The 10429-nt window shown below is 46.2% G+C and overlaps 1 pseudogene; it reads left to right on the forward strand.

Annotated features, from left to right (window-relative positions):
* Positions 1-3598: 3598 nt before the first annotated feature.
* On the forward strand, positions 3599-7670 carry LOC119315666 (annotated as a pseudogene).
* Positions 7671-10429: the final 2759 nt, after the last annotated feature.

The following is a 10429-nucleotide window of genomic DNA, read 5'->3' on the forward strand; positions in this document are numbered from 1 at the left end:
CGCATCCCAGACCTAGACACCACCTCACCCAACATCCGCCGCTACCCCAACAAAAGAGACAAGCGGAAAGGTTCCACCTTTTCGCACCACTGGGCGACCCCAGCGCCTAGCTTCCATCGCCCCGTCCTACGGCACTGGGCGCGAGACGAGCTCGGTCCTGCAACACTGTGAGCGAGACGAGGATGGTCCTGCTGCACCGTGCGCGAGACGGGCTCGGTCCGGCTACACCATGCGCGAGACGAGCTCGGTCCTGCTGCACCGGGCGCGAAACAAGCGTTGGGTCGCAGCTGGGAGAAAACCAACTCTCCGACGAGAGTAACGGCCGGACGACGAGGAGAAGGATCGGAGGCCGACACGGACCGATTACGAGCAAGCCGACGCCGAACAAGCCAGCCGACGCCGCAACCGACCCGCCACCTCGCGAGCCACTTACCAAAGGCCGCCGCCGGAGAAGACCAGCAGCCACCGAGGAACGACCCGGACCACCGCCATGAGCCACCACCATGCCGTGGCAGCCCACATCCACACCGGGACCCCGAGGGCCAGCCCCGAGCTGCCAACCGGCGGCCATGGGCCAGATCCAAGATGATCTGGCCGGCACCACCGCCACCGGCAGTATCAGCTGGCTCGCCGCCGAGGACCACGACCATAGCCATGACCCCACCAGGTCACAGCCCGCCCCCACGCCGCCCAACGCCCACGAGCCTGCCAGACCGGATCTGACGGAGCCGTCGCCGCCAAGTGCACAACACCGTCACTTCCACCGCTGCCGCGCGCCACCCCCACCAGTAGGCCATGCTTGCCCGTGTTTTTTGTGGAGTTCTTGAACTTTAAGCAGAGGTGCAGAACCATTAATTAGTAAACAAAAGCAAGAGCAACTTATTTGTTAGGGACTTAGGACATCTAAAATGGCTGACATGATGATTTTTTGAATTATTCTATGTCATTTAAAGAAGAGAAAAATATTTAAATATACAATGGATTATCTTACTATTATCTCTAACAATTAACGTTTGTATGTTTCTAAATTAATGATATAGTTGAAATTTTACATGAAGATGATGTGTGGTTGAGACAAGACAACTCGTGTAACGAAGAAACATACCATATCTTCTTTTTAGTGGAAGATTGTCATTTTTCTAAGAGATATCAAACCTAATTTTCCTATTCTTTTCCTTTCATCTCAACAACCTTTCTGTTGGCATTGTACAGATAGCAGCATTGTACTGTCCTTAGAGCATCTCTAGCTGACCCCGCATCCCGTCGACCCGCAAAACGCGTTTACAGTTTGCGGAAAAAACGGTTTTGCAGGCCGGTGCGAACGGCCGCAGAGGCAGACCCCACAAAGCTGACCCTTAAAAGAGCATCTTCCGCGAATATCCTCTTTTACGGGTTGGCTTTGCGGGGTATGGTCTGGCGCCGCTCCCCCCGGCCCGCAAAACCTAAATTTGCACCTCAATTTGACACAACATAATGCATTTCTTTGCTTTTTCAACAACATTGGATACATAGGACATCACCAAATCTTTGCTAGGATAGCAAGAACAAAGAAAACAAGAACCACAATTATGCATTTTAGAAGATTTCCAACTTTCATAACTGCTCCCACTAGTTGAAATAATATATTCTCCCTGCACCCATTGTTGATCTGCGGATTCTTGATCTTGTATTCTTCATTCTTCTTCTTTGGTTCTAAAGAAGTAAATGTTGCTTCCCCTCTAGTTGCACATGCAGGCGCTTCATTGACTTCGATTGTACTAAGGAATGCACGAATGTCTATTAAGTTTCTTTCTATCAATAAATCAATGTATTCGCGTTCCCAAAACCAAAATGAGCATCTATCTTCCTACACGCATGATGATGTTTGAAATGAGCTAATGCAATTGAACCAAAGAATGAGCTATCGAAATGAGCCAAATGAAAACAGAACGCACCCCCGTCGTTTTCGCATTTGAAGAACACCCATCCGGGGTGCTTCGGCGTGCCCGAAGTTAGCCGTAGCACTGTCCGCGTGCAGTCGTCACACTGTATGACCGGATTCGGCGAGCCATAGATCCTATGCGCGAGCGCCGAGCCTGGCGGATGGCCGGCCGAATCCATGCCCGCAAACCGTCGGCAGCGGCGAGAGGACGAACCTACACCTGCATGCGGCGATGCGACTTTGCCGGGGCTGCCCGAGATGCCCCCGACAATTCCATCACTTGGAGCAGCCACCGGCGGTCGGAAAAGCCAAATCTGGCCGCCCACGATGAAGGGCCGCGGATCCGCAACTTCCCGGCCCGCCGACGCAGGAGGAGGGGGACGGAGGGCAATCTCGTGCGTGTGGCGGCCTGTCGGCGTGCTCCCGCCGGCTACTTTCACCAGAATCTTGGGAAGCGGCCCGACGACGGGGCGAGGGGGAGAGGGGAGGTGGTTGGTGGGGAAAAGCGCAGGCTGAATTGTCCTCCCCACCAACCGCTCCTGCTATATGCAGGGCACCGATAAGCCGGGAGGGGGCAACCCGCGTATTCGCGGGTTGGGGCCGAGGTTTTGGCGCGCCCCTCAAAAAAAATTGCGGGCCTGCTGCGTTTGCGGGGTCTGTTCGGGCGGGATTTTCCGCGCCTATCTGCATTTTGACGGTTATTTTACGGGGTGAAGTTTTTTGCGGGGTCTGCTAGAATTGCTCTTAGTTTCCTACTCTCTCTTTCCTAAAATATAAGAACGTTTTTAATACTACACTAGTGTCAAAAGCGTTTTTATATTATGGGACGGAGGGAGTACGAACCAAACATGTACGACAAGATGAACAGACTGAACGGACGGAGGGTCCTGTCCAACGAAGTCCAATTATGCAAAGATAGCTTATAACTAAAACTACTAGTGAATGTCGTTGTAGATTATACAAATGTGTATATGTACCGTACCATAGATACCCCGTACGAGTCGTTGTGTGGCCATATGACAGATATGTATGTATACACTGTACAGTTGGCATCTAACTACTGACAGATATTGCACGTTAGGCCCACATGCTTAATCATTTATCGTTTTAACAAAACGCGCACCAGGTCATGGGGCGTACTTAATTATCTTACTCTGCAATCATGTCTCAACAAATGGAGGAAACGTAGAACCATTCATCGGTATATATACAATTAAGAGCAACTTGTGTGTTACCCTACGATACGAAACACGTATTACGACAAGTCTGTCCCTATCCAAATATACAAAGATAGCTTATAGCTAAACCACTAGTGTAGGCCGGTTGTTGTACCTTATTAATGTTTTTTTAGGGTGCCATGCAATTTTGATAAAGGTGGTGCATAATTAAACGAAGAAAGAGAAGATTGAGTATAATACTTCTTCGGTCGGTGAAAAATCTACGTATAGAAGTTTTAGGACAAATGATGGAGTGAAGTGAAAAATGCATGGGAAAGCTGTAAGCCATAATCTCTTTCATCTTTAATTACCCAACCCCCAATGAGGTAAGAGCATGGCTACTAGTGTAGCCAGCTGCTGTCATTATTATAAAAAATTGCCATTGCCAGCTAATTTGACCAGTTTTGCAACAACTGAAGAAGACGACTTTGCAGACTGCATTGTCCTTCACTTCAATAACGCGAAACAACCATCAGGCACCAGTAGAGACCTTTAGTTAGCTCCTGCTTGCATGTTCCATTCCATTGAGACATAACTCTCCCCTCTTTCACAAGTCTCGCACACTAGCATGGATGAGGTAATTTTCGGGTTTACAGTTCTTGGAGTTCTTCATTTGATATTAATTACTCCTCTTAGTTCTACCCGTGATCTCCACCATTGCAGGATGGGCCAGCATCTTACATTTCCATGGGGGGGGCTGAATACAGAGCAAATCAAGGAAGTAGTACTAGAGCAGATGAAGGGCGTTATTGGGAGGATCTCCAAGCTGCTGCTGCGGTATCACGGTCGGCGCGTCCGTTCCACGGATTCGGTCAGCCTGTTGTTCTTGAGGTTCTTGGAGGTTGAGCTTAGCGACCTTTCTGAATTACTGAGAGAACTTCCATTGCCGGATCGGGATGGTAGTTATTATATCAAGTCCGTTATCATGCCTGATTGGCTGGAAAAGCAGAGTAACCTGGCTACGGATTTATGGAATGAGCTGTATAATCACAAGCAAGCTGGTGCGATTGGCTGCTTTTGTCGTACTACTACCAGGATCCCCTTCTCAAATCTATTCCAACTGAAGAAATTCTTGCGAGATGTTCCATCAATAGTTGAATCAAGTTGCAGATACAACCATCTTCTGCTTGCCGATGATGACGAGATTACTTCTTCAAGGATGACTAGTCCGTTGCAGCCTCATCCCTATGTGGAAACGGCAGCTGGTAGGAAGCCGCTTGTTGGCGTCCATGGCGCCCTAGGACATAAGGTGCTCAGGTGGTTCATGGACGACCATAAATGCGACACTGTTAAAATCATCTCCATGGTTGGACCCGTTGGGGTGGGGAAGACAGCTATTGCCATGGAGGTCTACTGCAGACTCCAAAGTAGAGGAGGCGGGAAAGGCAACGTATTGTGCTGCGCTACGGCTAAGGCATCCCGGTGGCCTGATATGAAGAAGCTTCTACTGCACATTCTCTCACAGATTGACGAGCGGGCAGCACTAGCACCAGCGTCCATTGATGAGCTGGAGCAGCTTATTCAGAAAATCAGTGAATGCCTTCAAGATAGGAGGTACTTTGACATCCTACCTTTTATTTCCCATAATATTAGTCGAACACGGATTCAAAACGTTATGATGCTGTAGGCTACTCTGAGAATCTTATAAGTTCGATCAACGCACTCTGATCAGATAAGAGGTTTTTTTACACACTAGAACTGAATACTGGATATATGTCTTTAATTCATCTTTCAGAAAAATATGTCCTTAATACATTGATCATCCTAATACTATTCTGCAGTTAATATATCCTATTATTGTCCATTGATAGGTACCTCATCATGATTGATGATATATGGAAAATATCAGATTGGGATATCATAAAGAAGGCTACTTTTTTTGGGCTTGCCGGATAGTGATAACTACACGTATCAGAAACACAGCTTGCTGGTGTTGCTCCTGTTTTTTTGGGCTTGTGCACGAGGTTAAGCCTCTGGGTGAGGTAGATTCAAAAATGCTACTTTTCAGAAAAGCTTTTGGCTGCGAGGTTGAACACCCACCAGAAAATTTCAGGCAAGTTTGCACCGAGATTTTGAGGAGATGTGAAGGTATCCCATTATTCATAGATGGTATGGCTGGCTGGTTACAAGAACAACAGCAGGAGATGCAGCAAAACTCTTATTATAATATGGAAGATGTCCCCCAGCTGCTACAGATATTTGAACAAGCGTTGTCTCCTACTTATGATGATCTCCCTCACATTATGAAGGTATTGATGCTTTCCATGAGTATGCTTCCTGAATGTTATATGTTTGAGACAGATACACTCCAATACAAATGGGAATTTGAAGATTTGATTGAAGTAAATCGTCACTATGCCGGGCAAATTGAAGAGATATATATTGAGATAACGGACATTCAATATCTCGAGGTAATTGAGATATTACTTTACGAGCTCATCAACAGGAACATCATCACCCCAGTGGCAAATTGGAAAGGACCTACTCAACGGGAGGATTGGGTAGATTTTACACTAACTCATCGACTGGAGGAGGGTTGTCAGTACAAAGTAAATTACTTTATGCTACAGTTCCTTGCCTCCAAATCGGCTGATAAAGGATTTGCTTGTACCAGTGGCTGGCTAACCTCGGTAGAAAGATTAAACAAACACAACGAGAAGCCACGGCGGATAGCTCTCCACCGAACAGATCCGGATATTGAAAATTTTCTGAACACAAGGGATCTTTCGCACACGCGTTCACTAGCTATCTCCGGTACAGTGGACGGAGTCGCTCTTGAGAAGTTTATCCATCTGATCATATTGGACCTTGAAGGTTGGCAGAGCTTGAAGGATGAAGACCTATCGCTCATATGCAACAAGGGAATGTTCTTGCTCAAGTATTTAAGCCTGAGGAACACTAGTGTCAGCAGGCTCCCGCCCGAGATCAGGAAGCTGCTCGTGCTTCATACATTGGTTGCAAGCCACACGCAGATAAGTGAGCTCCCGATAGAAGTGTGCGAGCTACAAGAATTGCGTTCACTGGACCTAAGAAGCACAAAAATAAGGCACCTGCCAGAGTACATTTGGAAGGTCCCATCGCTTGAAACTCTGCTTGTTGGTGGGGATCGAGTTTACTGCGACCAAACAATATCAGAGCTACCAGAGGGAACCAGCGATCGAACTTCCCTAACCACGCTGGATACTGTTGATTTAAGCGAATGCTCTGCAGGTGTCGTAGAGTCTCTCAGCAGATTAAGGTTACTCAAGGTGCTGTGCATAAGATGGTCGTTCCGCCAATGCACTGATCCAAGAGTACAGGAAGCTCTATGCTCATGCATACAAAGATGGGAATTTCTGCAGTCTCTGACAATTCACTGTGGACTGGGTTGCCCGATGGAGTTTCTAGCTTGTCTAACCAATCCATTGCCTTGTCGTGACCTTGGGAAATTCAAGGTGACTGGAGGAAGATTTGTGAGCCTCCCCCGATGGTTCCAAGGCCTCGATCGTCTTACTTCCATAGAAATCACGGTTTGCAGGCTAGAGCAGGAAGATGTGCGGATCCTCGCGTCGATGCATCCATTGAAGTGCCTCGTTCTTGGTTTGCACTTCGTTCCAGAACAAGAGATTGTGATTGACAGAGAGGGGTTCCGATTGCTTAGGAGATTGTCCGTCTGCTGTCGTGTTCCGTGGCTGACTTTCAGTCAAGAGGCTATGCCATTTCTCACATATCTTGAACTGAAAATTGGTGGAGGCCCCGGGAGTGAAGGGAGAATTCCTTCAGGGCTTGGAAACCTCGGCCGCCTGTGGGAGCTGGCCCTTTATTACAATGCGTGGTACACCAACAACACCAACGTCAAAAACATAGTCGATGCCGTGAGAAAAGGAGTGGCCGAGCACCACAACACCATCAACCTCATCATCAACGGTATCGAGGACGAAGAGGAGTATGTCCAGGAGGCTGGAGATGGTGTAGCCGTCATCAACCGCATCCAAGAGAACAGTGAGAATCATCAGGAGGCTGAAGAAGACGTGGTCAGGGCAACCGGAAGCCAGAGTGAGATCGAAATTGTTGGCGCCCCAAAGCTGTACGATGAGGTAAACTTCATAGGCATGCTCGCACTAATGAAGTTCATTCAGTACTAGTAAATATTATTACATTGTCTAGATCTATCAACTGCGGGCTTTCTTATACATTTCGTGATTCCACTTGCAGAGCACAGCTTCACAGGATTCTCGATGGTATCCTGAAGACGGGCATTGACGGGGAGCTACAGATTTGCAGAGGGTGCTGCACAGTCGTACTGCATCATTCCTGCCACTCTACGCCATGTTATTTCCTTTGAAATTTATCCGCGTCAAGATAATAATGTTTCCCCCATCAAATGCTTCTGCATTTGGCTACGCCATGTTATTTCTATGGAAAATCATAATGACATTTTTGATGTAATGTGTGTGTACTTTGATCGTGTCGGGTCAGTTTGTGACGTCTTGCACCTGGCAGATACATTCTGATTTGGTCCTGTTGAGCTACTATCTGTTAATTTGCTCTGTTCACTGGTTGCAAAACTATCAGTCAACTTACTAATTCTGTCACTGCGATTTGAATGTAACAACGACACTCTGTCAGAAACCATATCCATTATCGATCATGTCCTGATCACAAGTTTGTTTTGAGGCTACCACCGCTGCTCATGTGATTTGGTTCTTTTATAAAAGGGATTATTAGAGTGAACCCTGCACGTAAAAAGAAACTAGGCGAAAGAAAACCAAGCAAGAAGAAACATCTTGCGGACCTGGCCAGGGACGAGGACAAGGATGGAGACCGACACCGCGCCGGCGAGCATGCAGCACAGCGCGCCGAACGGGGAAGTGGGGCAGCCGGCGAGAGTAGCGGCGCCGCATCGAACGGCGGCGGCGCATGCGGTGATGGAAAGGTAGCAAGGAGAGATTCCTGCAGGTTGCCCTCTCACGGATCTAAAATCTCTGGGACCTCCTCCATATAATGGGCCGGCCCACGTAGATTCCTGCACGATTAGTTTATTCTTCTTCTTTGCTTTTTTCCTTTTATTCATATTTTCCAAAACATTTTAAATACATATTTCAAAAACTTCAATATTATTCAAATTTAACAACCGTGATTTCTAAAAATGCTAACGCGGTGTAAAACAATCTTAGGAAAATTAAAAAAAATGTTGACAGCATTCAAAAAAATAACGCATTTAAAGAGTAATTAGTAGTACGTCTGACACGACAGTCCATGCAACGAGCAATAAAAAGCATGCAAAAATTGTTGACATGGCCTACAATAACATCACCAGTTCCCATTTTGGTAGAACAAAGCAATAAAAGCTTGTACTACTGTTTTTTCTTTGAGGGGCTTGTACTACTGTTTTTGGTGCATGCATTCTTTCAAGGGTGACATTTTGCCAATTGCGTCTAACTCAGATGATTGGGGTTTTTTGTGGTGAAACCAGCCTACCATAGTTCAAGTCATAGAATTGGCACTGGTGCTCGCATTTTCATGACTTTATTTTAGACTTTACGGTGATGTTCGTTCAGTGCGAGAAAATGTTCCCATCGACTACGAAGACGTCTATGGTGACTCAGTTAATCTCAAGATGTGATGCCGGCTCGGTATCTCAGTGCTCATAAGGGTAAGGTGTGCGTGCGTGCATTCATAGAGAATTAGAGATGAGTGTAGGTGCGCTTATATGAACACATGCATATGTACTTCGTTGAAAATAAGGTGTCAATTCAGTACAACATATAATAAAGCAACAAAGCAGTAAAGGGAAAGGAAACAACCGATGATTAGAGGGACTGTGGTATCCCCACCCCACCAGGGCTCAAATCCTGGTGCTCGCATCTAGATCTATTTCAGGGTTTCCGGTAATGCGCTTTCAGTGGGAGGAGACGTTCCCGTCAACAGTGGCGGATCCAGGATTGGAGGAAGCCCCGGGCCCAAAAATATTTTTGTCGCAAGAGAAAAACTTAACGTGCATCAAACTATAGCTACCTCAAATATGACTCAATTGCACCAAATATTTAGAATTTAAACTCAATGCTTAAAGATACAACAAAATAGATAAAAGAAAAGATGACAAAAACTACGAACAATATGTGCAGTAAAAAGAGCACCAAATCAATGGCTTGCTTCATCAGTGTCTTCCATAACTTGATCAACAGTGGAAGAAGAGCCAACACCTTAGAGAAATGAAAAGCAAAATTTCATAAGAGAAGGCATAATCATCAAGTGAAAGAATTAACATTGTACAAAGTTGAAAACTTACTACTACGACGAGGTAAAATTCCTTTGCGAGATCTATAGGATTGAAAGCGATTTTATAATAGCATCATCATCAACCTTTGCAAATTCCTTTCACACTAACAGTAGCAACAACAACATTCGCATTCAAATATAATTCAAGTGAAACTGAATGTTTGACAGCTGCATCAACCAACTCCTCATAGGGGTGATTGTATGCTCGTGTATATGAGCGCTTGCATCTGTACTGTTTTCAAAAAAATAGGTCGGTGTGACGCCCGGATAATCAAGCTACAGTAACCTCTGCTAATGACACCACGTCACCTCCGTTACTGTCGCTAATCTCGTGTTAGTTCGAAAACGATTCAAATTCAAATTTGAAATTAAGGCAAACAACAAAAGTTTTCCAAAAATAAAACTAAAATGTTCTAAATGTGTCGAATAAATCATAGGTAAATGGGGTGGTGAAACCAAACTTTTATGAAATGCTTAACTACACCATAATGATTTAAATAGTAGCAAAACTAATTATTTAAATGCCTTCACTAATTAAATAAAATATCAAACTAAATTATTTGGGGACTAGAGTTTTTGTGGTAGTGGACTAAATTGAAATACCAAATTAGATGCCAAGTATATATTTCACAAAAACTAAAACAATAAGAAACAAAGATAAAATAGAAATAAAAGAAAAGAAAATACAAAAGCAAAAAATAAATAAATGAAAAAGAATAAAAAGGGCCCCTGGCCAACTGGGCTAGACGGCCCAGCTCCCCGGCCAGGCCGGCCCACCTGGTCCAGTCGGCCGACCCGCCCCTACCTTATCCCCAGGAGGGGGGGGGAACCCTAACCGCAACCCCCCACTCCCATTCCCCCCCTCTCGCTCTCTCCTCCCTCTACCGATCTGGATCGGGATCGACCCCGATCCCTTCGCCCCCGCCGCCCCGCGGCCTCCCCCACCGACCACCCGCTGTCGTCGCCTCGCCTCCTCGCCCCTCCTTCGCACCGCGAGACGCCGCCCGAGGCCTCTACCTCGCCACGCCGT

This window comes from Triticum dicoccoides, chromosome 1B (genome assembly GCF_002162155.2).
Source record: "Triticum dicoccoides isolate Atlit2015 ecotype Zavitan chromosome 1B, WEW_v2.0, whole genome shotgun sequence".
In the NCBI taxonomy this organism is placed as follows: domain Eukaryota; kingdom Viridiplantae; phylum Streptophyta; class Magnoliopsida; order Poales; family Poaceae; genus Triticum; species Triticum dicoccoides.